This window comes from Podarcis pityusensis, assembly GCF_964106645.2.
Source record: "Podarcis pityusensis genome assembly, chromosome: 6".
Lineage (NCBI taxonomy): Eukaryota > Metazoa > Chordata > Lepidosauria > Squamata > Lacertidae > Podarcis > Podarcis pityusensis.
Window position 1 is genome coordinate 63,685,568 of NC_138030.1, and position 6,402 is coordinate 63,691,969.

The 6,402-nt window shown below is 45.5% G+C and overlaps 1 long non-coding RNA gene across 1 annotated transcript; it reads left to right on the top strand.

Annotated features, from left to right (window-relative positions):
* Positions 1 to 38: 38 nt before the first annotated feature.
* LOC308478853 lies at positions 39 to 1,629 on the top strand. Its single transcript, XR_013987337.1, has 2 exons — positions 39 to 112; positions 754 to 1,629. It is a non-coding gene; the product is annotated as an uncharacterized lncRNA (long non-coding RNA).
* Positions 1,630 to 6,402: the final 4,773 nt, after the last annotated feature.

Consider the following 6,402-nt stretch of genomic DNA (forward strand, 5'->3'; position numbering starts at 1 on the left):
GCGAGATCGAGGCGCTCTCGCGAGATGGTGACCTCCGGCGCCTGCCGTGGGAAGGAGGCGAAAGTCCCGGCGGGACTGTTCCGAAGGCGGGGTCGCTGCTCTGAGCGGCGAGGTGGGACGGGGGGGGGGGGGGGACAGCCCTAGTGAGTTTATTGGGGAGACGCCTGCCCCCCCCCGTTGAGTCCTGACAATTTACCGGCCGTGTTGCGGTTCTGGCTGGCTCACCTGTGGACGCCCAGGTGCTGCCAGACTCCCAGTCTCCGCCACGTGTATGCACGTGGGGTGCTGGTGGGAGCCGGAGCCCAGGAACAGCTGGGGGCCTTACAGGATGGCAGCCGAGGTCCCTTTACCCCGCCCCTAAAATATTTCCCAAATATCCCCTCTCCCAAAATTAATAGTCATTGCTAATCAAATGATCTTCGTGTGTGCCGCATCTTGTGATCGATTATTCAAGTTGGCACCCCTGATCTTGCAGATGAGTCTCTCCCAGGAGAGGAAGGGACGAAGGTTGCATTTGCCTGCTTTTTTCCGTGGCACAATTTTCATGGGAGTGGGAGACGTGCACATGGCCGGTGGCAGTGGAAACGGGTGCAGAGTGGGGCTGCGGAATAGAAGACAGGAAAGGCTTCAGAGTTGGGGTAGGGGAAAGTGAGCTTAGTAGTCGCATGGGGTGGGAAGGGAGAAGCTCTGGCGGTTCGTGTTGGCGAGTGGAGTGAGCCTCCTAGTTAATTCATCATTTCTTCTTTTCTTTAGGACTGCAATACGAAATATACTGGGAAGAAAGCCTCATTATTTATTTATTTTTTACACCACCGTTTATCCGAGGATCACAGGGCGGTTTACAATATAAAAACACAGAAATGCATAACATTGGAACAAACAAAAACAACAACACCCTCACCCCCGTTTAAAAGTCCTGGGAGAAGAGGAATGATCTCAATGATTTATTTACTAGTAAATATGTAGATGTTAAGATTTCAAATGCTGTTATTCCTTGGGTTCCAAGAATCGCCCTTCAGTAAAACTTAATCCTGGTTTTGTTCATTTCTAATACATTTCAACTTTCCATTGTGTTTGAAATGATCTATTCTTACTTGAAAAATGAAATTGGTTTATTTTATCCATGCTAACCTGGAAGTGGGACGCGGGTGACACTGTGGGTTAAACCACAAAGCCTAGGACTTGCTGATTAGAAGGTCAGTGGTTCGAATCCCCGCAACGGGGTGAGCTCCCGTTGCTCGTCCCTGCTCCTGCCAACCTAGCAGTTCAAAAGCACATCAAAGTGCAAGTAGATAAATAGGTACCTTCTCCGGCGGGAAGGTAAACAGCGTTTCCGTGCGCTGCTCTGGTTTGCCAGAAGCACCTTAGTCATGCTGGCCACATGACCCGGAAGCTGTATGCCGGCTCCCTCGGCCGGTAAAGCGAGATGAGCGCCGCAACCCCAGAGTCGGTCACGACTGGACCTATGGTCAGGGGTCCCTTTACCTTTACTTTAACCTTGGAAGCACCACTTGTTTCAATGTAATTTTCTTCCATCAGGTTTGTAGCATCAGGTTGCAGTCTATACAAACTTACTTTCAATAAAGTCCACTGAAATAAATTGGACTTTTTGAGTATATATGTATCAAATCTGGTGGTTCTATTTTTATGTAAAAATCAACAAAAAATAGTATTGGATTGACATTTTCAAATTTCTCATTGCATTACTCAAAATGAGTTTTGAAACTACTAGAATGCTGCATTTCCAGTTTATTATAGTGGGTCACAGGCAATATGAGTTCTGCAGTTTCCTGAGTCATACAAACACCAGGAGATTTAGAATGCTGATTCTGTGGCAGGTTGATGCATCCACTAGAAATATGAGTCAGCTTAGATAAAGAAGTTCACCTCAGAATAGTCAGAAACAAAACTTAACTTAGCACCTTGTCTGTAATTCATGAATGCTCATAATGCATTAAAGTATTTATTAATATCCCCCCACGCACATAGGAAGCAAATATTGTATTCAGATATACAGAAGCATAAGAAACTGCCTTATACAATTTCAAACCATTGATCCATCTATTGTCTACACCAGGCATCCCCAAGCCTGGCCCTCCAGATGTTTTGGGACTACAGTTCCCATCATCCCTGACCACTGGTCCTGTTAGCAAGGGATGATGGGAGTTGTAGTCCCAAAACATCTGGAGGGCAGAGTTTGGGGGTGCCTGGTTTACACTGACTGGCAGCAGTTCTCCAGGGTTTCAGATGGGGTCTCTCCCAGCCCCGCCTAAAGATGCCAGGAATTGAACCTTGGCCCTTCTACATGCACAGGAGATACTATACTACACAGCTATCCTGTGTACTGGTTTATGGAATCAAAGAGATGGAATCATTATGCCTGCTTTATATTTTCTTCCAGTTCTTCACTATGCTAAGAGCATAGGCCATGTGATACTTGGGGACTTAAGGGCTTCAAAGGCCTAAAGGTTTTTAGGATCATTCCAGAAAGCCAAATAACTCAACACAGATACCTAAGGATTGCCACTAAAAAAAACCCAGAAAACTCTACAGTGTTGTAAACATCAGCTTCAGCTTCAAGCATTAGCAGGAGGCAATACTTAGCTCTATGCTGCGAAAGCAACTTCTGATTTCTTGTCGACCAAGCTGCTGTTAAATGCACAGGAACAGGCCAGAGTTCTTTTCTGGTTAGTTGACAGCCTTGCAGATGTTGAATCTCAGAGTGGATTTGTTAAAAGGGTATGTTATTAATAGAATAAGAATTAATACAGCAAACAAACAAAAAAACCTAGCAGCTCTTAACTCATTTTCAATTGGAACACACCTTGAATTCAGCTCAACAATGCTGAACCCCTGCATCTTTTTTTCAGTATCAAGGTTAGATAAGTAGTAATTAATAAAAGTGCACCTAAACACGTGCATAATGCCTTTCTCTTAGCACTTAGTAACCACAGCCATTCCTAACACATCTGAGGATAGAGGAAAGGGATTTAATATCAGAGGCTGTTGCTTAAAGACAAAAAGTTTTCCAGCACTGCTCATTGTCATTTAGAAATGAAGTAGTGAGCTGGACAGCACCCAATAGAGAACAGCTTGATCATGAACAAAGCCATTTTTTAGAACAATCCTGAAGCAAACTCACCTGCTTATTCACTAAAGCTGCATCCATGTAACCAGGTCTACAGGATTTGAGTCTCTGTTTACAATGAAATTATTGTTAATACAGTGGTACCTCGGGTTAAGTACTTAATTCGTTCCGGAGGTCCGTTCTTAACCTGAAACTGTTCTTGGCTTTCAAGAAGCTCTGTGAAAACGATTGATAGAAATGTTGCTTAAAAGATATGATAAGATTAAGATTGTTAAAGTGCAATATAAATTTAAGAAATGTGAGTAATTGTTATAATATGGAAAATTGTCAGACAGGCTGAGGGAAGTCTAAAAGATGTATATGTTAGAAGTGGATGTTAAACATGGATGGAATGTATATTGGAAATTGAATAAAAATTAATTATATATAAAAAAGAAACTGTTCTTAACCTGAAGCACCACTTTAGCTAATGGGGCCTCCTGCTGCCGCCGCGCCGCCGGAGCACGATTTCTGTTCTCATCCTGAAGCAAAGTTCTTAACCTGAAGCACTATTTCTGGGTTAGTGGAGTCTGTAACTTGAAGCATTTGTAAGCTGAGGTACCACTGTAGAAACAAGCTGGCTGAATTTGCCTCATGACGACGTACTTAAATGCATGTAACTGCTTGAAAACAATGTAATCCCATTCTTTCTATCTTTTATAACTTTGTACTCCAAATGGCAAAATTGTACAGAGAAACAGCCCCACCCTAATCATGTTTACTTGGAAGTGAGTCACACCGGGGGGGGGAGTGATTCACTTCCAAGTAAGTTTGGTTAGTATAAGAGCCAAAACAATTTAAAGCACAATTCTATACATGTGTTCTTAACAGCATAAATGAGTACAGTGGGGTGTACCCCCAGGGAAGTGGGTATAAGATTGCAGTATGAAGGTTGTGTGTGTGTGGTAAATTGTCTCTTGTCATCATCAAATGACTGGAGTGATTAGTGGTTGTGGGCATTGAACTCCCATGGTTCCTGCATTGCTGAAAGGCTCTAGAAAAGGGATGGGAAAGTTTTTTTAAAACCAAGGGTTGCATTGCCTAAACTTTCCACTCTCCTGTGTTAATATGTACATGAATCTTCTGGGCATGGGCATTCTGGGATTTGGTGTGGATTATCAGTATTATATCCACTTCTCTTTTCCATGTGAACCACATGAACCAATCTTGCTATGAAGCACCTTCTAAGGATCCTTAGAGTTTAGGGTTGGAAATGAACTGGCTGATGGTGAATAAGCTGAAACTTGGTCCAAGCAAGGAGTTTTTCTTAGATTGCAGCCCAGGAGTGGTGAAAATGTCTGTCTCAGATGGGCACAAACTGTTCCCCAAAATATGGGATTTGTAGATTGGGATCCACTCATCCTTGATGGCTGGGCTAAGGCTTTGCCCAAGACCATGTTCTATCAACTTATCTGCAATAATAAACATGACTGCTATTTTAAGCATGCTTGTTAGTGATCCCCACCAAATTGCTAGTGGGCTTCCTATGACCCCCTGGCTGGCCACTATGACAACATAATGCTGGACTTTACAGGCCTTTTGTGTAATGCAGCGGGACTCCTCTTATGATGATTGCTAGATTGTTTATTGCCCCTGGTTCATATTCCTCTGCAGTTCAGCCTCCTGTTAAGAACACAGGAGCAGGAGAGCAATTTTCCTCCCTATCTCTTGATATTTCGAAACCTTGCTACTGGGTAGTGAGTGCCATTGAACACATTTTGGAGCTATGATTAGAGGGGAAGTTGCCATTTTAAAGGAACTGAGACTTTAAAGCCTTGGAAAATGTGGCTGTAGGGCACTATAGTAAAAAATAAATAAATCCCCATCTCCCCTCCCAACAACCAACACCACATCATTAGGCAATTTCCAGAGGGGTAGCCATGTTCATCTGTTGCAGCATAACCAGCCCCCCAAATAGGCTTGGATAGATCCATTGAATTCAGTGGATATGCTAGGGTTGCCGTATGTCCAGAAATTTCCAGACACAGCTGGTATTCAGCCCCCTAAAGCAGTGTCTGTGTGGAAATCACTGAAATGTCCAGGAAAATCCAGACGTATGGCAAACCATGTCTGAAGTATAGATTTTGCCGAATTTCCTTAAAAGCAGCTCAAAAACTTCATTTCCCCCCCAGATTTTGCAAAGCAAAAAACAAAACAAAAAGCTCAATAACTTTGGCAAAAAAAGAAGAAGTGCTCCACAACTTTTGTGTCCAGATTTCCACTTTTTGAAATATGGCAACACTAGGATATGACCAACGTAGGTCAGTGGGTCTGCTCTAACCTACCTGGATACAACTAATATGAACAAACTGATCATAGCAAAAGCTTTTGAGAACTACAGTCTACATACATACATACATACATACATACAAGAGTGGTGGTGGTGGTGGCTAATTGTAAGCAGTGGGCTCAGAAGCAAAGGAAATGCAGAAAAACACATGGCGAGAAAAACAGTTTATTTCCTTTGTTTTTAAGTCAAGTTTAAGAGTTAGCTACCGTCAGGCCTGGTCCCAGATTGGGGGTGTGGGGCTTAGCTGCTCCCCCAGCACTCTCCCTCGGCCACTGTGGCAGGTGCCGCTGCTACAGCCGCCAACTCCCCACCCCTTGGCACCCTGGCAGTGGCGTAGCGTGGGGGGTGCAGGGGGGGCCGGCCGCACCGGGCGCAACATCTGGGGTTAGGGTTAGGGGGCGCAAATCCACGGGTTAGGGGGCACAAATTACTTGCCTTGCCCCGGGTGCTGACAACCCACGCTACGCCACTGCACCCTGGAACCGCTTGCAGCTTGTGAACTTGATTGGTGTCGGTGGCTATTTCAAAATAGAAAATGCCAGCACTGCATTTGCCTTTTTCTCTTTTTTTTGGGGGGGGGGGAGAGACACGTGTTCAGAGAATTCAGGGAGGCAAAGGAGCCAACTGCTAGGGTCCGAGATCTCAATAAAATATTTGAGGGCAGCGGCCTCCCCACCCCCAAAGTTGATGGGCAATGCCATTCAAATAGTGTGCGTCTTGTGATCGGTTGTGGGAATGGGGCTTACCTAGCCCCCCGCCCCCCAAATCTTTTATTCAAGTGGGGGTGTGCTGCAGGGAGGACGGGCTGTTGTTATCTTTCGTCGAAGCTGCTTGGCTCGCTGCCGATGGCAGGCAGTGCACCTTCGCCCCGGGCCCCAGCCGACGGCCCCACGCCGCCCTCTCCGCTCCCCGACCCCGAGTCCACCCCGGTCGCGGCGCGACGCGCCTCCGCCGCGCGCCAATGAGGGGCCCTGGCCGGGCCAGC